Source organism: Mirounga angustirostris, unplaced genomic scaffold, assembly GCF_029215605.1.
Source record: "Mirounga angustirostris isolate CCGP_5_RB_7025 unplaced genomic scaffold, mMirAng1.0.hap1 SCAF_13, whole genome shotgun sequence".
Lineage (NCBI taxonomy): Eukaryota > Metazoa > Chordata > Mammalia > Carnivora > Phocidae > Mirounga > Mirounga angustirostris.
The window spans coordinates 48296664-48319865 of NW_026991721.1; the positions used below are offsets into that span (position 1 = coordinate 48296664).

General features: G+C 36.9%; 1 pseudogene; it reads right to left on the minus strand.

Annotated features, from left to right (window-relative positions):
• Positions 1-6702: 6702 nt before the first annotated feature.
• On the minus strand, positions 6703-7233 carry LOC123856519 (ubiquitin-conjugating enzyme E2 C-like; annotated as a pseudogene).
• Positions 7234-23202: the final 15969 nt, after the last annotated feature.

The window sequence follows — 23202 nt, forward strand, 5'->3', positions numbered from 1 at the left end:
TAGAGCACCCATCAAATTGCATTTTATTCTTGACATAAATAAGAAAATTTAGGGGTTTCAAGTTCAAATTTTTATATGTTGTCATATGAGAAAAAATTAATTTCAAGAAAATCTAAATGGTTCCAGAAATCATGCCTAAAATTGAGATACTGCTTTTCATCAAAAGGTTATAGGGCAGTTCACTTTACCACTGAAAAATCTATCATTTTTAAGTGAGAAAGCCAAATAGAAGTGATGACTTTTCAGCTGAATTAATTTTTATTTCATACTTTTAATTTTGTCCTTTAGAAGAGAGTAAGAGTAAAACATTCACTTTACCTGGAACAATTTATAGCTGCATTTAATTTTGAATGGAGAGTTAAGATGAAGGGATAGATAAAAATTTAATTTTTCAGGGTGCCTGGGTGGCTCAGTCGTTAAGCATCTGCCTTCAGCTCAGGTCATGATCCCAGGGTTCTGGGATCGAGTCCTATGTCAGGCTCCCTGCTCGGCGGGGTGTCTGCTTCTCCCTCTCCCTCTGCTGCTCCCCCTGCTTGTGCTCTCTCTGTCAAATAAATAAATACAATCTTTAAAAAAAATAATTTTTCTGACTTTGATGTCTCCCATTTGAAATCTTTAACAATACCCTTTCATATTCAGATTTCTTTGACTTTAAAATTATTTTTAGCAGGGGCGCCTGGGTGGCTCAGTTGGTTGGGCGACTGCCTTCGGCTCAGGTCATGATCCCGGAGTCCCTGGATCGAGTCCTGCATCGGGCTCCCTGCTGGGCAGGGAGTCTGCTTCTCCCTCCGACCCTCCCCCCTTTCATGCTCTCTCTCTCTCTCAGTCTCTCTCTCTCAAATAAATAAATAAAATCTTAAAAAAAATTATTTTTAGCAGAGATTTATTTACTAAGGGTAGAGTAGGCTTTGCAACAATAATTTAAAATAACTGAATGCAGGACAACAATCACCTCCAAATACAACATACAAACATTCTCAGAAGGATGTCTTTTGGAAACCTGACAAAAATACAATTCTTCAAACAAAACATTTAGTGTTCCTAATCGAAGAAACACAGATTTAAAAATAAGTAATGCAATGTTGGAGACATCCAGAAAAGTGATGCTTAGCATTTAGAAGGATGGGGTGCCAGGCATATAAAGAGAACTGGCAGCTAGAAGAAATGGGTTTGAGTACTTCCAGTTGTTGGCCGTGTGACTTGTCTGTATCTCAGTTTTTTATCAGTAAATAAGATTTCATCTGATATGGATTAGACAAGTAATGATTTCTAAAAGGTTAATTAGGTCAATATAAATTTAAAAACTGTATGTCTAGAATTTTCCATATCCATGAAATTTCCCCTTTCTTCTTGCTACTTGAGAGCTTCTGCCATATAAAGTTCATGTAGGAATCTTAATAGGTATTAGAACAAGCAGATAATGTGCCTTAGGATGTTTCCTTTTTTCCTGTGCAGTTTTCAAATAAAATGCTTTAAAATTATTTAATTAAGAGTGCTGATATGAAAGCCAAGTATGTGTTTACCAAAATTTCTGAACCATAACACTGTCTTGGCCTGTCTTCAATTTACACTTGAAACTGAGTTAGTCACGAAGAGCTTCAAGTAGTTTCTTATTAAGGTTGACAAATGTAAAAAAAAGAAGTTAGAAAAGATCCCCTTTTTGTCAGTCATGACCTTTTGCTGTCTGATTTAGTCTGAGAGCTTTCCAGCTGGAGTGCCTACTCCACCCTCAAGAGGCCTGTGCGTCTATGTAAAGTCATTTATTTCTGAAATGCACTTGCCTCCTTTCATGTCTGGAGGGGACCATCTTTCCTCTGGTCCCAGTGAGTGTGATTTAATTCTTTTTGTATAGCTCTTTGTTTCAACCTCAGTGGAATATTATAAGGAGCAGTACTGAGGCTCTAACTCAATAGAATATTTTCACAGGCTTCTGCAAAACATTGCGCCTTGGTAGAGTATAATTAGCCTTTTACTCTTAGTTTCTTAGATGTACATAACAAGTTACAGGTGTTCAATAAATATATGTACTGCCAAATTGATCCTGTATATTTTCTGTCTCTGTTCTTTTTGATGCCTTAGATAATAAATTCCACATAATATTTAGTAACCTTTCATTGAGTCAAATAGAACCACACATATACACTGACCACTTGTATATTAGTCCGAAAACACTAATTTACTTGAAAATATAGCTTAATTCCAAATATACTTCCATTTAACATCTTTCATTGAGTCCTAACTATGTGATAAGAATTCTGTTAATCATTCAAGGAAAAATGCTATAAAATAAGATACAATTTCAGTGTGAGATGATCATTCCCTAGATGAGGTAAGAACTAAGCACACCCACATAACAATTATGTAATATACACTATAGGATAATGTTAATGAGCCTCAACACAAATCATATCTCTTTTGGAGTATTCAAGAAAAAACTGGAAACAGGAGATGGTGTTACAGCTGAGTCTGAAAAGTTGTCTGTGCTGGACTAAAATAAGCCTTCACTTTTTAGGTGAGCAACAAGTAAGTGCAAAGGCATCTGGTTGGAAAGTTGACATATTGGGGAGCCAGTTGATAAAATTTTCTTGGGATGAATATATGGTCAAACCATTTAGGGAAGTAGATTAGATCAGGAAGATTGAGGTCTATGAATAACCTTCAATTATAAACTAAGCCTATGTGTGTGGGGGGGGTTGAGGAGGGACAACAGATGATAACTGTTATTTCTGAAAAAGTTGGTTCTGAATGAGGAAAGCATGGCAGTAAGCAGAGAATTTAGAAAGCAGTGATAATTTTCTAGGTGTGATGCCATAAAAGTCTAACTGAAATTTTTAAATTAGTAGTGGTAAAAACTGAAATGAAAAAATAAAACAAGGGGCACCTGGGTGGCTCTGTCGGTTAAGCATCTGCCTTTGGCTCTGATCATGATCCCAGGGTCTTGGGATTGAGACCCACATGGGGCTCCAGCCCCACATCGGGCTCCCTGCTCAGCGGGGAGCATGCTTCTCCCTCTGCCTCTGACCCTCCCCCAGCTTGTGCGCTCTCACTCTCTCTCTGTCAAATAAATAAATAAAATCTTAAAAAAAGACATTTTTTTCCTTAAATGACCTAGAGCAGTGGTTTTCAGACCAGTGGCATCAAATACAGAGGTACTGAATCTGAAGCTCTGGCAGAGGAGGGGAGGTAGCAGTCTGTATTATAGTAACCCCCCCGCCCCTGATGATTCTGATGTACTTCTAAGTTTGAGAATTGTTGGCTGAAATTTTGTAATGAATTATAAGGTTTTTTTTTTTTTTCTGTGTCATTCAAATGCTCATTCACCATTCGTTTATTAACATGATTCATTGACTCTAAGATACTATTGGTTTTAAGATTCAGTGCTACTTTATGTATCGTTAAAAATGCTGCTAATTAAGCCAATTCATGCCATCAATTTTAAGATGCAACCCAATTTCAGAAGTGTTAAAAAATAAAAATGTCCATCTTATAATTTATAAAACATGTTGTGTTGACTGCCATGAAATCATACTGAATAAAAGAGGTGATGTTTCACAGACACATCAACCTATTCCTGTGCTTATTCTCATCAAACTTGGAACCATAACTACATGAAACCTATATTCATTTCTCTAATTTTGTTTTTAACTCAGACTTCATGTTTCTACTCTTTTCTTTTCAGTAATGGGTTATCTGAATCTAAATTGTTGGAATCTGCCTCTATTTTTCCCACACAAGTAAAAAGGATAGAAATGTTTAGGGCATTAATATTTAGGTATTGGTAATAATTAGTTACATTTTACAGAACTGAGAAACATTTTTTGGGAGGAAGGGTAGGTTTCCCTTTCAACTAATATCTTCCACACCCCACCATCAGTGTATTGCTCCAGTTACCACAGACACAATTGAGAATAAAACATGATATGCCTATATTTCAGGAACTCCCACAAAGTCTGTTAGTGATCTTCAGGGTGTTTGGAAATGTTTGGGTCACGTAAAATTTTGCAAGCACATCTGTCTCCTGAACATTCTGCTCTTACTGTCTCCCCAGGGGAGAACATGGCCATCCTATACCCATATTTTCTTCATTGTTTTCTCCCATTAACTTCTGAGCTTTGCTCTTTTTCTTTCACTTCCCTTTGTCTCTTTTATATTCTGTACAGGTCATTCTCCCAGTCAAGAAGCAGTCCATACTTTTGACTTTGCTGTACTACATTTTCCTCAGGCTGAACTTAGTATGGACTGAGAAGTACCCACAGGCTGCAGTACATGCATTTGGGAATAATTTGATACACAGAAACTGGAGAAAAATTAAAACCAAACTATGGATGTAGTCTAAATAGGTAACCAATCCTAAAGGATAGAGAGAACCAGAAACTGTAAACCTAAAGCACTGGGATAAAGAGAGAACCAAGTTAGTTGAGGAGCCTGAGGTAGACCTGAGCCAAGGGGGGTGGGGCATAGCTGCTGGTGATGGGGCTGCTACTTCCACTCTGGTCAAGTAAGATACAGAGATGAAAGTTTTATACCCATTTTTACATGAGAAGGTGACACTGAGCATAAATAAGTGATTTGCATAAATTCACTAGGTTAGTCCCAGCTCAGATGAAGTTTCTGGCCAGGACTTTTGCCCCACAGCCTAGCAGCATTAACCCCACATATAACACTAATGTGTGAGGTTATGGAATACTTTCCCAACAATTTCTAATTCATCACAGAGATCTGGCAGTTAAGAGATGTTAAAAAGTTAAAAGATGTTAATTAATTAAAAGCAGAACTACATTGTTTTGGTATAGTGTATATATAAAAATAAGGTAGAGTTACTTATTCTCTGAGAATCACTTTTATCCCATAAAAGATGAGGAAAGTGATTTCTTCACCCCTACTTCTTAGTTTGTCTTATGCAAAAGAAAACCCCCCAAACAAACAGAAAACCAGAAAGCAAAACAACTTATAAAATATAAATGTCATAGAAATGTGAGATATAATAAATATCATTATCATTCAACAGGAATTAGACTAAATGTTTACTTGGGTTGAGTTACACACACACACACACACACGCACACAGTTGCTTCTGGTGGTGACTTTTTTTCTCGGTGACTTTAAAACGCGGTCTTCTATATTAATGTTGGTGTGAAGTCCCACATCTGCCATTTATAAACATTCTAAATCTGGTGAGTCAGTTAACCTCTCTAAAGCCCAGTTTTCTCATCTATAAAATAGTAATAGTACTAATATCTATGCTCTAGGAGGTTATTGAGGATTAAATAAGATAAAAAAGAAAAAAATAATATAATCACTATTTAATATGTCATCATTAAAGTCCTTAGGTTTAGTCTAATGCCATGGCTGTTAGAAACCACACATTTGGTGGAAAGCACAACATATAACATTTGGCAACCATCTGCTATACCTTGGCTGGAGTTCTAGGTGTTTGAAAAAAAAATTATTTTTTTGGGTGCTCACAACAAATCTGTACATTGGCTATTAATGTCTTTATTTTATGGATGAGCACACCAAAGCACAAAGAGTGTAACTCACTTGTCCAAGGTCAGAAGGCCTATAATTGGAAGAGAAAGGAATGGAACACCACTCATTATGACTTCAATGCTCTTGCTTTTTTCACAGTATACCCTGACTGAGGGACAGCATGAAAGTGACTAGACTTGTTAGCCAAGGGCCTGTTACTATAATTACTTTCCATGGTTTTATTTTTGAATTTGTTTGAGCTTCTTTCATACTAAACTCAACTTAGAAATGTTTCTAAAGGAAGAGAAAGGTTGGTGTTAATACTGCTCATACTTACCATGGAAGGAAGTCTTTTCCTGCATAGGAATGATAATTTTATTTCTGTCCTTAAAATGAGAAATAGGTCAACCTACTTACTTATTGCATTTCTTAAATCATCTTCTGGGATTTGGGCAGTTTAAGGCTTATAGGTCTTTTCTTGGCTATCTTCCTCTAAATCTCTTAAGGGATCATAGATATTCTATGCACATCCAATCAAATATTTATTAAAGAGTATATAATATAACTGTAAATTTATTGTAACATTTTTCTCCTAAGGAGTTCAGAACCCCATGGCATTGATTACCTCATTTATCTTCATATACATTCCCAAGGGAAGAGCTTGGTAGTATTATCAGGTCAGATTAAAAATAAATGGGCGAGTATAATCCAGTTGTTCAGTTAGTCAGTCTGTCATCAGGATTGACGGGGTTTTCACTCTTTGCAGGTAACTCTGCTGGAAACAATAGCCATGCTGTGTTCAGGGAAGCAACATGTCAGGACAAGGCTAGTCTGGATGAAAACCTGAAATGGCTCAGGTGTGCCTCAGTTCACACTTCTCTGCTTATCTGTGTATTTGCCCAGTTAGTGACAAAACACTAACATAGGTCCTTTTCTCCATTTGAGAAGCCATCAGCCATTGTTCTCTCACACCACCTCATGCTTCAAGGCTCAGATGAGTCATTATTTTATCTGTAAGGCCTTTTATTTTATTTTTTTAAATCCCAGAATGTATTTATTTAGTATTATTTATCACAAGGGTTCAACTGGAAACTTGATTTAAAAAAAAAAAAAAAAAACAGAAAACAAAAATGACAGCACAGGTTAAGATACAGTCCTATATAGAAATAAAGGAAAGGACAGATCATCTGAGGAAAAGCTAAAAAGACAACACAAGGAGAGATGCTGGACAAGTCAGCATTCTTGGCTGGAGACCTGCTTTGAGTAGGTTTCTTGCAGATACTTTTTAAAGGTTGTGGTTTTTTTTGTTTGTTTTTTCCCCAGAACTCAGCAGCATGTGTGTTCAAAGGGCTATGAATGTTGGGTTCTCCCAGCAGGCTCTGGATGGATAGCAGGATGGTCCTGACATTTCTACAGGGTGCCACTTGTCCTCCAGGATGTCCAGGCAGATGTCACCCTGGGTGGGCATGTTGGGGTGGTAGTGGGATGTGAGGAATTGCACTGTGGATGTGTTTTAAGGGTAGCCACTGTGGAACTCCGGGGAGAGCTTATGCCTCAGATCTCCATATATGGTGCCATCTGCTCTGTGGATGGCCCCCACCCATTTGAAAAGGTTGTCTGATTCAGGGGAGATGGAAATTCCTTGGTTACCAGACATCCTCAGCTCCAGCTGTAGCTCCATGCCCTTGGAGTGGGCAGTGCTCTGGCTCCTTTGTGGGTGGTGGCAATGCTGGTGGAGGCTGGGTCGAAATTCTGGGAAGCCATCTGGGAGGGGCTGGCAGGGCCACGAGAACTTGGGGAGCATGACTGCAACTGTAGGGCTGCAGGCCCACATGTCCACTTGTAAGGCTTTTATTTCTCCTCAGCAGAGTTACGCATGTCTATTTCTAGACTTGTGACAATTAGATGTAGTGAATATATCCAATACAGTATATTGAATGAATGAATGTATTTTGTGTGCATCTTCTCTAAAAGGCCAAGAGCTTCTGCAGGGCAGGAACTGTGTTTTAGTTCTCTCTGGATCCTCAGCACAGATCACAAAGCCTGGCACAAAATAGACAATTAGAATCAGTTTAGTAAATAACACAGGGAACTAGAATGCATATTTAATATATGAGGATCGGGCTACAAACATATTGTTTCAGATTCTTGTTGCTTCTAGTTGCTATTTAATTACATTCATAAGTGGGTGAATGTTCTGCTTCGAATGGCATCCTTTAGATGTTTTTTTTTCTTTTTTTTTTTTAAGATTTTATTTATTTATCTGAGAGAGAGAATGAGATAGAGAGAGCATGAGAGGGAGGAGGGTCAGAGGGAGAAGCAGACTCCCTGCTGAGCAGGGAGCCCGATGCGGGACTCGATCCCAGGACTCCAGGATCATGACCTGAGCCGAAGGCAGTCGCTTAACCAACTGAGCCACCCAGGCGCCCCCCTTCAGATGTTATTTTTGAGCCTTACTTTCTCCTTCTGTAAAAAGGGGAGGATGATACTTATTTGTTCTCTATAGGATGCTGTCGGAAACAAATAGAATGAAGTGTACGTATTAGTTTTCTAGGGCTGCTATAACAAAGTACCACAGCCTGGGGGCTGAAACAACAGAAATTTATTTCCGCATAGTTCTGGAGATTAGAATTCTAAGATCAGGGTGTCAACAGAGTTGATTTCTTCTAAAATCCCTCTCCTTGGCTTTTAAATGGCCATTCTCTCCATCTGTCTTCCCATGGTCTTTTTCTCTGTGCATGTCTGTGTCCTTATCTCCTCTTCCTACAAAGACATGAGTCATATTAGGTTAGAGCCTACCTTTACAACTTCATTTTACATTAATTACCTCTGTAAAGACTCTATCTCCAAATACTGTCACATTTTGAAGTACTAGAGGTTAGGACTTCAACATATGAATTTTATGGGGACACAATTCACCCCATAACAGTATATAAAAGGTCCAATATGATACCTAGCATGTAGCTCTCATTTTACTCATGGAGTTATTATTACTATCACTTTTAGTCAAAGATTTCCAATAGATCACAAAATGGCTTTACTCCTTCATGTTAAATAGCTCCTTTGGTCTCTTGCTCAGCTTGCTTGAAAAGAAAAATAACGTGTAGACAGGGCATAAGCAATTCTAGCATGAAGTGCAAGCAGAGGGAGGAAGATGAAGAATTATCCTGAAGGAAGGAATCCTCTGAGCTCATTTACAGATTTAGCAAGAGCTTGTCATAACTGGAAAAACAGATGACCGAGACAAAGAAGGTGATGCTATAAATGGTGGCAAATATTTTAAGAAGAAAAATGAAAGCATGCGGAGGTCTAGTTGGCATTCAGAAGAAGGGACAGTGAGTCGGGATGCCAAGCATGAAAGGTATTAAAAAGGAACATTTCCATGAAAAGCTAGCAGTCAAATTTGATGGGAAAAGAGCCATTAGCTACATGTCAACCTTGTGATGAGCTTCAGAGCCATCTTTCATGCAGTCATCTTCCCTTCTGTCCCTGCTGTCCTTCTCTCTTCTCTCCATTCCTCTCTTTTTCCTTTGCTTTCTTCCACAAGAATTAACCGAATCCTTGATACACAATAGGCATTGTCAGAGTACCGTGGTATATACAAATGTAAATAATATCCTCAGGGCAGTTAATGTACAGATATAAATAGGCAATTCTTATTATTTGTGGTAGTTATATGAAGCCATCACAAACACTGATGTAGTGAATACTGAACTGTTGTACTTAGGGGAAATACACACCGCACACACCCACACATACCTGCAGGCACATGGCACGTAGATTGTCACCTTAAATCCTAGAAATAACTCAGGCTGGTACATTCTATCTTCTTAACCTTTCAAAAGAGAAAACAAGGTTCAGAAGTCTTAAGTTACTTGCTTGAGGCTATCCTACTAACAGATGCCATAGATAATTGGAATTTCAGCCCCATCCATCCTAGAGCTGGAGCTACATATACTACAGTGCACTTCTCTATACCATCTCCAAACACACACACACACACACACACACACACACATATATATGTACACATATACATACGTATGTATGTTTTAAATATATATACTAAATATTTTCAAATATGTATTTTAAATATATATATATTTATAGAGAGAGAAGGGGGAAGAAAGAGATGACCATATATATCCATGTATAGGATATACATATTTACATATCTATTTATATACAATTATATATACATGTATGATACATATGGTATAATTTTATATCTGTCTATATATCAGATACAAAAAGGACTAAACAGCAATGTAAAGATTGATGAGCAAAATTAATTACAGCTAAAAGATCTATAAGATTCAGGGGTTTTTTTGAAAATACTTCTAGTATTCTACACAGAAGAGTGATTATCCATACTTCCATGTGTAAGATCTCTCTCTTTTTAGGTGCCAAGAACAATTCTAGACCTTTAGTAAAAATTACTCCTTATAGTAATCTTAAAAAAGTGACTGTACAATCTTCACTGTAATACTAGAAAACTAGAACTCAGGAAAGGAAACTTGTTAGAGACTATACAGCCATTAAATAGTTGAGATTTGAACCTAGGTCTCTCCAGTAATCCAGACCACTGCACCTCATGATCTCCCATAAACAAATATAGAATATCACCTTCCCAGCTGAGATCTCTTCCTTCTACTCTGACTCAAACATCCTCATCCTAAAATAAAAAGGAATGGCAATCAGAGAAACCAGAATTTGAAGAGGACAAAATGAGTGTTGTTAGGAAGGCAAAAGCAGAGAAAGAGTGCTACTTGGGCATCTAAGTGCATCCACTTAGATATAAATCTCAAAGGAGAGAGGGTTTACAGGGTTACAGGGAGGGTTTACATTATTTCTGAGAGGAGTGTTTTGAAAGACAAAAGAAATTAAGAAGTCAATTGGTCAATAAAAAAAGACAATGGCTAGCAGGTAGAACAATTAAGGCAAGAAGGCAGGGAGTGAGAAAGTCCTCATGGAAGCTGAGCTCTAGGGCCATGGATGTGGGAGAATATGTACAACTGGCTGTTCTTGGCTCAGTAGGACTCTGGGAGTGAGGTGACACCAAGAGAAATGTGGTCAGTATGGAGAAAGCAAGTGGATAGAAATGGGTTTTGAATGTTAGGATACTAGGTTTGGATATTTTCTCAAGGCAATGTTACATTATTTAAATTTTAAAGTAAGAAAACTAACTTCCAACAGCCAGAGTTTAAATGTTTCACCTGAGGAATTCTTATTAAGAAGTTTGGGAGGGACACCTGGGTGGCTCAGTAGTTAAGCGTCTGCCTTCGGCTTAGGTCATGATCCCAGGGTCCTGGGATAGAGTCCCACATCAGGCTCCCTGCTCCACGGGGAGTCTGCTTCTCCCTCTCCCTCTGCCCGTCTGCCCGCCCCCACTTGTACTCTCTCTCTCTCAAATAAATAATAATAACAAATACTACTAAGGATTCATTCAATGTTCTCTAGGGTTATTTTCTACTTTAATGGAAAAAAAATCATGATTAGAGTATTGTCTTCCTAAAAGCTTTCCAATGTATCTAGATAACTAAGACAAAGAAAATTAGTTTCTTTAGATTCTTGGAAATTGAATCAATTATTCAATTAATTCTTTATATTGTTGAACCATTGTATACATTTTAAGAGAGAAGATTCTGAGAACTTTAAAGCATTTACTGTCCTAACCTAATGCTAGGGAATATTTGGTCCCCCTCTTGTGCCTGGGGCTGAGCTTGCACCTTGAAATAGCATAAGCATAGGATATACAAAGAGATATCTTCCTGTTGCCCATGGCCATCCTGCTATGAGAGTGATATTGGATCAGGTTCTTTCCCTGTTCAGAATCCTTTGATGACTCTTTCCTCATAATGGTGCTTTACAAGCGATGCTATACACAGCCCTGGTGAGGTCTTCCTCCATATGAAAATAAATAAACTGCTTATCCTTATTCAGATAAGTTTGGGGAATTCTGTATATCTTTCTTGGAGTGTCTCAATGTACACTAACTTATGAGAGGCTTTCAGAAGTCCTGCAATTGGGAAACCTGCATTATTTCCCAATATCTTCCCTTTCTACTTCCTCCTTACCATCAGAACTCTGGCAATGTCTCTACATAAAATACTAATCCTCTGCTACTTCCTTTTACCTAGGAGTTGGCTAAGTAAGCCAGTCCTGACCAATGAAATTTATGGGTAGAGCTTCTGGACAGAATATTCTTGAAAGGAGAACCTCCTCTGTTGGCATGCTCCCTCCATTTTCTGTTTCTTTCTTTCTTTCTTTCTTTCTTTCTTTCTTTCTTTCTTTCTTTCTTTCTTTCTTTCTTTCTTTCTTTCTTTCTTTTTCTCTTTCTTTCTTTCTTTCTTTTTCTCTTTCTTTCTTTCTTTCTTTTTCTCTTTCTTTCTTTCTTTTTCTCTTTCTTTCTTTCTTTCTTTTTCTCTTTCTTTCTTTCTTTTTCTCTTTCTCTCTTTTTTTCTTTCTTTTCTTTCTTTTCTTTCTTTCTTTCTTTCTTTCTTTCTTTCTTTCTTTCTTTCTTTCTTTTCTTTCTTTCTTTCTTTCTTTCTTTCTTTCTTTCTTTCTTTCTTTCTTTCTTTCTTCCTTCCTTCCTTCCTTCCTTCCTTCCTTCCTTCCTTCCTTCCTTTCTTTCTTTCTTTCTCTTTCTTTCTTTCTTTCTTTCTTTCTTTCTTTCTTTCTTTCTTTCTTTCTTTCTTTCTTTCTTTCTTTCTTTCTTTTCTTTCTTTCTCTTTCTTTCCTTTTCTTTCCCTGTCTTGGACACAGACATGACACATAAACAGCCATCTTGTGACCATGAACATGCAATTAAATTGTTGGGATGGTAGAACAGAAAGATAGAAGGGTCCTATGTCCTTGCACAGCTCCTCCTCCTCCACAGTTCTACCTCTGGACCTCTTGTTAGATCAGAAAAATATGCCACTTATGTAAGCCACTATTTGTCAGGCAGTCTTATTATTTGTGACAAAATAATTCCTAAAGGTTACAACAGGAATTTATTACTTTTAAACTCCTAATAAGATTTCCTGGAAACACTTTCAGTGATGCTGCCTATATTATGCTGCCTTTTCTATCACTGCTGTAACAAATTAACAAGAATTTAGAGGCTTAAAATAACAGTCATTTATTATCTGGAGGGAAGAAATCTGTCATGGGTCTTAGGGGCTAAAATCAAGGCATAAGCAGGGCTGCATTGCATTCTGGAAACGTCAGGAGAGAATTCGGTGTTTTGTCCTTTTTAGCTCTTAGAGTCCACTTGCCTCTTTGGTTCATTGTCCCTTCCTCCCACTTCAAAGCCAGCAATGCTGAGTCCCCCTCATTCGTCTCTTTCTATATCTCCATCTCTGAACATATCTGGGGAAGGTTTTCAGTTTTGTTTTTTTTTTTAAGATTTTATTTATAAGTTAGATTTTATTTTTTTAAGATTTTATTTATTTATTTGAGAGAGAGAGCATAAGCGGGGTGGGGAGGAGCAGAGGGAGAGGGAGAAGCAGACTCCCCACTGAACAGGGAGCCTAATGTGGGGCTTGATCCCAGGACTCTGGGATCATGACCTGAGCTTAAGGCAGACACTTAACTGACTGAGCCATGCAGGTGCCCCAGAAGGTTTTCAGCTTTTAGGAATTTATGTAATTGGATTAGAACACTCTGGATATTCCAGGATAATCTCCTCATCTCAAAATCTGTAAATTTATCACATCTTCAAAATCCCTTTTGCCATGTAAGGTAACATTCCGTTTCTAGGGGTTTGGATGTAGGTATCCTGGGAGGCCATTATTTTGCCTACCACACCACTGTAGAGGATAAAGCTCATACTCCTTAGCACCAGTCTTTTGTGATCTGACTTTAATGTCATTGTTCTAGTCACCATTTTCTCCCCACTATTCATTTCTCTTTTCTATTTTTCTGTTCTATAGATCAATACACCAGATGTGAACAACTTTTTGGGAGGATTTATGACCTAAACCCATCCCTTTTTCAGGTCCTGGGCCAAGCATCCAAATGGAGGTCCACCTACCCGAATAGTTAAAAATAGCTTAAAAAGTGCATGTATCTAAATAGTTAAAAACTGCAAATTGATTATCAAACTGTTAAGTAGATCTTCTTTCTTTGACAAAAATAATTTAATAATGATTTTGAAGTCTCAACTCGATTTTAGAATTCTTCCCTCAGAATTCTACCCCGGAATGTGGTAGCACAAAGAAAAATTACCCTAAACCCTCATTCTTGGTCCATGTTTTGAATCCTATACATATCTGAACAACCCAGTCCACTAAATCAGTCTCTAACCAAACACCTCACAAAAAAACAACCCTTAGCTACCACTTAATAATATAATAATGTGGTACAGTCCACACTCAGGAGAATGAAGGTGGAATAAGGGACAGTACTTGGGAACTCCAATAACCCGTGTATCCAGAGCATGGCCTAAAACATGAGGTTTGTGCTTTGGGTGGCGAGTAGTATGACCTGAGGAAGGATGAGGTTGGCCCTCTAAAATTCAGGATTTAGGACACAAGCTCCTCTTTCCCACATACAAGTGAAATAATGCTTATTTGTCTAGTTTAAAATTCTAGTCCTCATTTTTATATTAATATTCTCTGATTTATGTCTGAAGATCCACCTAATTTTTTAACCATTTTATGAGAACTTTGGTGACTTTCCTTCCTCATCCTAATTATAACACATTTCTTGCCTTTCATAACTTCAAAAAAACCCCTCTGCTTTTAATAATAATAATAATAATAATAGCATAAAAATAGCATATACATGGCATATAATATATATGAATATATAATATAACTATGCTTATAGTATTATATGTAATAATACCCTAATATTTATTGAGGGTATTTCATGTGTCATGGGCTCTGCTATCTAAGCTATAGATATTATCTAATTTACAGCTAGAATCATACTAGTGCATTTTTTAGTTACTTACATGTCTCTTGAGCATAGGGACTGCATTCCACTCCTTTCTGTATCTATAGTAGCTAGGAAGTGCTTAGCACAGAATAAATTTTAGATAAATGTTTGCAAAATGAATGTATGGTTACTTGGAACTTTATATTTGATACCATCAGTCTTCATCTTCCTTATTCCTTTTCCTCACTCTGGATATGACCAATTTGTTCTGCCAAACTGCGCATGGTAGATTCTTTAAGGATACAGTGAACAGCACTCTGAATGACTACAGATGTTTCTGACTTTTGACCATTTTAAAGATAGTATGGAAGGGCTTGGAATTTGGACTACATGAGAAAAATGATGGGTTTTGACAGGACAGATAACAATGAGAATGTTAGGAACATGGTTCCTTTTTCCAGTTATCGTGTTGACAAGTTTATTTTGTGTTTTTTTTTTTTAAGATTTTATTTATTTATTTGACAGAGAGAGAGACAGCTAGAGAGGGAACACAAGCAGGGGGAGTGGAGGAGGGAGAAGCAGGCTTCCCGCCGAGCAGGGAGCCGGATGTGGGGCTCGATCCTAGGACCCCAGGATCATGACCTGAGCCGAAGGCAGATGCTTAACGACTGAGCCACCCAGGCGCCCCGACAAGTTTATTTTGCAAAATAAATTAAATGTCCTCATGCTGGAAGGCCAAGTTTATAGAGAGCTAATATGCAATGGAACAACCAGTTATAAGAGATTTCAGGAGTTATCTTTTAAAATGTTGAGTAATTTCTCCCTGTTCTAATGTGTCTGGGTATATTTAGCATTCACCTTACCTATGACAAAATGTTACACACATTCTCCCTTGAGCTAAGCAAAGATTCTTATAAATTTCCTGTTCTAATGAGTTAATACATTGGGAATGAGTTATAGCCTTCATCCTAGCAAATTTGTAAAAAGATCTTTTGGAGATAAAAAATCAACATTATTTATGTGCTTCACTAAGATGAATAATGTATCAGTTTAGCTTAAGCTCAGTAAGTAAACTCAAACATTTATAAATGAAAAACTGTCAAATATTAAAAAAGAATTATTTTCCAAGAGATTTGTATCAAATGTGTTTAGCTCAGATTCTTTACATATACCTATACATATGCATACATAAATGAAAAAAGAACAGTGAATGCTCTTTTGGTATTAAATGTCACTTAATTTTATTTAGAAAATAATGGTTTTGTCCTATAAAGTTGTCAACAGAAAAATTTTCAGGTAGATGGAATCTGAGAAGCTGAAACAAACTGAATGGATTAAAGAGATATGTATGCACAAGGAGACTATAAATGAAATGAGCTTAAATACAGTATATCTTTAAAACATTTGAGTGTGACAACAGAAATACTAGATGAGTAAAATTATTATCTAAAACAATTAGATATCCTTTACCCCAGTTGCAAGTGAGAAAGGACCTCACATTTTTACATAAATGTTATTTACAGTTGAGAGGTAGGGTCATCATCCCATGGTCACCTTAATGTTCCAGTGGAATATGAATTGTGTCTAAAGTGAGACAGACATGGTTCAATCTCCAGTTTCACCAGTTACTAGTTCTACATTTGACAAGTCACTTACCCTCTTTTAGCTTCTACTCACCTATCTTTCAAATGAATGTAATACTAAAATCTCAGAGTTGTTGTAAGGGTTTCATGAGATAATCCATATAAAAGGGTGGAGGCATTCTCAGGCACAAAGTAAATGACTGTGAAATACTTCTTTTCTTTTCTACCCTACTTAATATGAGTATCTTGCAATGAATTAAATTACAAATTATAGATAAATTGTGCCAAACATTAAGTTTTGAGGATCAAAATGTAAGCTTAGTTTCTACATTAGACGTGAAGACTTAGCACCTGTTTGTGGTGCACACATGGTTGAGTAAAAAAGGGAAAAAAAATTACATTTGAACAAAGTCATTCAAATACCATCTCCTTGATGACGTACCCACATACACGGTCTCATCAGCTAAAAGCAATTTTCCTCTCCCTTATTCAGTAATGTAAAATATTAAAAAAGAATTATTTTTTAATAAGTGTCCAGTGCTATGTGTTGGGGCTTTAACACTGATCAAGAGAATAATAATTCCTAATTACCCTGAGTTTGTAGTCAGTAAAGAGATAGGAGATTTCAGCTGACAGGACATTTCAACCAAATACGATGATCATGACGGTTGAGAGCTAGGATAGACAGAGGAGAGTTTTGAGAAGCAGTGGTATCTGAGATGAATCAATGAGGAAAAGGGAAGGAAGAAGCTGGGGGTCAAAATGGAGCAGCCCAGCCCCATGTTACATAGTCCAAGAAAGAGTGAGGAAAGTCTGAAAGTGAGGTTTTGCCTAGAAGAGTTGAGTTAAAAAAAAAAGCAAACTCCAAATTTAGTTAGAATATAGAATAAAGAAAGGTGGTGCCTAGCAAGACACAAGACAAACAAACAAATAAATAACCAGGAGATCAAAAGACGATTATTAAGAGTTTGGACTTTTTACCCAAGCATTGGGCAAAATCTTTCAACATTTCTGTAGTTTCCCCATTAATTATGTATTTCTCACATTCTGTTTTGTATGATATTTATTTGTTGACAAGACCTAACTTACCCATGCCATCTATTCTCCTTCAAAGTAGGATCCATATCTGATTCATTGGTACATTGATTCAGCATAGCACAACACTTATTATAACATTACTCAATTTGCAATTGACCTTCACAGGTGTTACCTCATTAAATCCTCATAATAACCTTTGAGAAATGGCTTACTCATTGCTCCCTATCTGCAAATAAAGTAATTGAGTTACAGAAAGATTAAATGACTAGTAAATGAAAAATTCAGGACATGGACACAGGGCTAATGTCTAATGGAAATGTTGGCAGTGATAGAAATGTTCTGTATCTACACTACTGAATAATTTAGCCACTAGCCACATGGGGCTATTAAGCACTTGAAATGTGGCTAGGGCACCTGAGGAATAGAATTTTAAATTTTATTTAATTCGAATCAATTTAAATAGCCACATGTAGCTAGGGGCTACTATATTGGACAACTCCATATTATGGTGCCTATCATCCTAATGGCCTTATTTTAAGTTAAATACCTCTTTAAAGGCCCCATCTCAAAACGCAGTCACATTCTGAGATACTAGGGCTTCAACATAAAAATTTGAGGAGTAGAACACACAATTCAGCCCATAATATCACCCTTCTTTATTTATTTGTCTCTTTTCCTCAGCAACTCCTGAAGAGGGTTCTGAGAACAAAATTGGAGAGTACAAAATATAACCATTATGCCCTTTTTAAGTGTATAGTCTGATATAAGAGATGTTTGATTCATACAAAACACTCATCTTCTCCAATTCTTTAAAAGACAGAAAATTAGCGGAAAATGCCAAAGGCCAATCATTAATTTCCAACAAGCATTTTAAAGTACATTGCCCTATGTTTTTTTATTAGGACTTTTAAAATGTTAATCATTTTATTACCTATAATAAAAATGTAATTATCATTAAAATTAATTCTGAGGGCTAAAGTATTTTTAAAGTGGATTCCTTCAAATGTACTTCTGATTTTAATGTTTACTTGCTTATGGTAAGTTTCAACTAATAAAATAATGGAAACTTGCTTTTTACGCCAGTAGAATCCATTTTTTTTTCCCTGATGTCAACTTAAAAGACATATTTTGGTAAGTAAAAGTGAACAGCTATAAAAGATTAGACTTATACAACACTAAACCATATTAATTTTATCAGTATCCAACACTAAATGAATAAATTCATGATATGCTAATATAGGGAAAAGTAATAATTACAAAGCACTATGATTTTTAATGGCTCATGTCTACAAATAGGCAGTGTGGATAGTCCCAGGTGGAGCGAGACAGCACCATGCTTTACCACTTCCAGGGTGAGTGATCCTGAGCAACTTACTCAATCTCTCTGAGCCCTAAGTTTTACCTATGAAACCCAGGTATAAAGTTCCTTATCCCCTGTTTCTTTAATCTCACAGTGGTATCTGTAGCTTCCTTTTGGCAAGATAAAAAGGCCTTGAGTGAAATCCGCCTTGCAGATAATTCTGAGAGGTGACTTTTGTCACCATACCCATTACAGTGTTGTTTTGGCTGATGAATAGGAGGTTGGGTGGTTAGTCTTCTGCTTACCAGGTAAGCACAGATATAGGGAACCTAGAACATGTTTTTTATTCAACAACTAACTTTAAGTTCTCATTCTTTTTTTTTTTAAGATTTTATTTATTTATTTGACAGAGAGAGACATAGTGAGAGCAGGAACACAAGCAGGGGGAGTGGGAGAGGGAGAAGCAGGCTTCCCGCAGAGCAGGGAACCCGATGTGGGGCTCGATCCCAGGATCCTGGGATCATGACCTGAGCCGAAGGCAGACGCTTAACGACTGAGCCACCCAGGCACCCCTAAGTTCTCATTCTTATTTCCCAATGTTATTATCTAAATCTTAGAGACTTGGGGAATTGGAGACTCTTGGAATGATTAGTCTAGCCAGCCTCTTTTGCTGATTCCCTATTTGCATGGCCCTGAACCCTAGGATAAGGCTTCAATGACCCTTCTACTAGGGGACATCACTTTTTGTCCCTCGGACTGAGAGCACTATCTGCAACTCTGTTTTTTATCAAACAGCTGCCTTCTCTTTCTTCCTAGAGCCTGAGTCATTTAATTAAATCTACCCTTTCTTTACCCAACTCCTCTTCTGGGCAACAGCTTTTTCCTAACCTGTTTGGTCACGGACACTTTCAGGCTTCCAGGCTCAAGTGTGAGTGACAGTTTCTAGTTCTGAGAGCAGAGGAGATGGATATAGAGAAGATGGTTGCTTACGATACCCTGCTTTTATTTTTATTTTCTTCTTTCTAAATTTCTCTGATCATCCACAGAGAACTAGAAAAAATATATGCTCTACATGTGAGTGGTATATGAGTTTATCTTGTGCCAGTAGTCCTATCCCATTTAATAGAGAAGACATAGTTTCCATTGTCAACATGATTTGGAGGCAAAAAACATGTCTATCTTCCTCCAGGAAGTAAGCAACTTGGAAACAAAGAACAACAATAACAAAGCTCTCTTATTAACTTAGTATTGGTTAAGGCCATGCCCAAGTTCTTTCTGGTTCTGTTTTTTTTTTTTTTTTTTTTTAGATTTGGTTTCTTTGTTTTTACATTTCTTCTTCTTTGATAATTTTACTCTTCATACTTGAAAATATCATATAAAACAGAATTTTTGCATTGTTATTTTAGAGATAGCACAAGTTGAAAAATATTCAGTTAGCATCAACATTAATATCAAATGATGAAAATAAAATGTTACACTTGTGGGAATGATTAAAATGAGTAACTCAGGATAATTTCCTTTAAAATAGTATGGTATTTTCATATATATTCATAGTAAATATTTCTGTTACATTTACTTATTGATACCAACTGTAATGTGAGTCAGTAAGAAGGTCAGAGGGGTGTAGTTTAAGACTAATATTGCTGAATTGTATCTGCAGTAGTAATTCGTATCTGCCTATGCATGGCTACATGATTATTAGAAATGGTCTAGTTTGGGGCACCTGGCTGACTCAGTTGGTGGAGTGTGCAACTCTTGATCTTGGGTCATGAGTTGGAGCCCCACTTTAGGTGTAGAGTTTACTTAATTAAAAATATATATACATATATATGCTTATAAAGAAATAACCTAGTCTAGAATAATAGCAACTGCCATTTACTGTGGCCCTCCTGTAGATTAGGAAAATGCTAAGTATAGCAATCATATCACAGGAAATAAAATTCTTACCAAAAACTCAAATGAAGCAGCTTTTATAAATAAACTTTAATGAATTTGTGGAGGTGTTACTAAAGTTAAGGAAACAAAGAAGCGAGGTGAGGCACACAGAGCCTAGAAATGATAGGAAGGAGGGCCTTACCAACCTTAGGACTGAGGGGAAGGAGAACAGAGTGTCAAACCTCAGTGAGAGCTGAGGCCACACAGCTCTGGCTTCACATATTTTTTTTAACTAGCGTGATGCATATCTTATGGATTTATCACTTCTTAACTAAAATGTCATTGATTTATCTCTCTTTTATCTGTTCCATGGGACTATAGCATGGAGACTTTTTGCTACTTATCTTTAAATCCCTCACAGTGCGGGGTGCCTGGGTGGCTCAGTCGGTTAAGCGTCTGCCTTCGGCTCAGGTCATGGTCCCAGGGTCCTGGGCTCGAGCCCCGCATCCGGCTCCCTACTCCATGAGAAGCCTGCTTCTCCCTCTCCCACTCCCCCTGCTTGTGTTCTCTCTCTCACTGTCTCTCTCTCTCAACTAAATAAATAAAATTTTAATCAATCAATCAGTGCCTCACGGCGCTCAGGCTGTTTCGCTCCAGAGCAGGGACACCATATTTAATTAAGAGTGAATGAATGAACAACGAATAAATGAATCAATGAATTCAACATTTTTATGATTCCATTTAAAAGCTTCTATTATAAGAAGAGCTCTCTAGTAATCTCTGTCGACATTCTTCTACAGAGAAAAATTTGTGTTTTGGAAATGAAGCAGTGTTCTTATTTTGAACTTGCAAAGAAAAGAGCTTCAGAACTAGATACTAGAACATACACTTTTGGTATGTATAAAACAGTCGGAAGAAGTAGTCCTTTAGAAGCTAGATCTTTTCAGAAAGCAATATAGAAATAATAATATAGATGGCATTCAGATCAGCTAGACTCAGACTGTTTTTTTCTACAGAAATGCAATTTTCATCATTGGGTGAATTTTATTTAATTTTATTTAAGTCAGTACTAAGAACAAATTCCTCATATGTAAAATGATAATGGTTTTGTTCAACCCCCAAAGCTTATTTTGATGCCAAATAATAATCTCTGTTACAAGTACTGAAAGTACAGAGATGGGCAGAAGACAAAATTCCAGTCTCCATGGAGTCTGCACTCAAGTTTGGGCCAACAGAAAATACATGCGAAAATAAATATACAATATAATGTCAGGAATTTTTATGTGGCATGAAAATAATAAAGCAGAGTGAGGAGGTAAGGAATGATGGAAGTACTATTTTAAATAGGGTAGCAAGGGAAGGCCTCTTTTGGGAGGAGACATTCCAACTGAGACTTGAATAATGTAAGGAAAGAACTGGTGTTGAGGAATAAGTACCAGGTTAAGGGAATGGCAATGTATTTAAAATAGATTAAATAGACATAAAAAAGATTACTTTGAGAATTGAATTTAACAAAAAGCATGCAAAAATGGTGTAGTCTATAATAGATATACAAATTTGTTATAATGTGTGAGTTTCCTAGGGTTGATAAAACCAATTTCAACAGACTGGGTGTCTTAAAATAACAAAAATTTATTTTCTCACAGTTTTCAGGCGAGATGCTGGAAATCAAGGTGTCAGCATTTCCATACTCCTTGTAAACCTGTAGGGAAAGTCTTCCTTGTTTTTTCCTAACTTCTGGTGACTCACTGATAATCTTGGGTATTCCTTGGTTTGCAGTTACATCATTCCAATCTCTGCTTTGTCAACACATGGCATTCTCCCTGTGTGTCTCTGTCTTCACATGACCATTTTAGAGGAACACCAGTCAGACTGCATTGCTGGCCCACCCTATTCTAGTAGGAACTCATCTTAGCTAATTATATGTGCCTTAACTCTTTTACCAAATAAAGTTACATTCTGAGGTACTTCATCCTTTCATTCTTGGGGGGGGGGGGTTGGACACAGCCCAACAGATAATATGGTGTTATTATTGAAAGAAATTTCATACTTTTGATAGTCTTATAGCAGGGAAATTAGAAGAGTTAGAAATGGATGACCGAGTAGATTATTGGACGATTTTTCCTTTTTTCGGGAGTATTTTCATAGTGTGTCTTAGGTCAAAAGCAGAGTTCTAAAAAGGCAAAATAAACCCTGCTCTTTGATTAATTTTAAGTACAGTTCCGCAATCATTTTTCCTCACAGGATTAAAAACCAAGAACAGTTGTTTGAATTCTGGCCTCTAGATCATTAGAAGCATGCCACAGGAAATGTTTTGAACTTAAAGTATAAGGCTAGCCATAAGTTGAAAGAAATAGTCTACTTATGCCCGAAGTCAAAGATGAGGTTAAACTAAATAATGACTGAGAATAATTAAAAACAGAACATTATTAAATTGTACCTAAAGCATTGGCTTCTTTAAAGACACATTTGTGGACTTTCTATAACTCTTTTTAATGCTATACTGTTTCAATGAAAAGTTTTCTTCCCTTTTCTGTTGTATTGCATATGAGTGTATGTGTGTGTATGTGAGTGCCTGTGTGTGTGTGTGCGTGTGTGTATTCCCCAAATAAGGTGAAGTGAACAAGTGTCCGGATTACCTTATGAAGCCATAGCTGTCATGATATTGAATCTAGTGTAGAAGAAAAGGCAGGGTATTTGGAGCCAGAAACTATGAATTTCTCTTCTACCACTATATTTCTGCCTGTTCTTAGAAAAATTAGTTCATCTTTATGTAATTCAGTCAGTATCATTTGTTGGGCTTGGTGAGAGTATTAAATAAAATAACATATATAAAGCACTTGTTCTTCATAAAACTTGTATCATCCATGAGGGTTAATTCTTTCTCTCTAATAATAGTCTGCTGTCATCATAATCAAATTGTCAAGGAGGAAATAACTTTTTCAAAACTAAGACAGTGCAATTATATAAAAAACTGATTGTAAGCCATCTTTGTATCTACCCTAGTGCCTAGGAAAATTCTCCAGGTACTAGGGCGCCTGGGTGGCTCAATTGGTTGGGCGACTGCCTTCG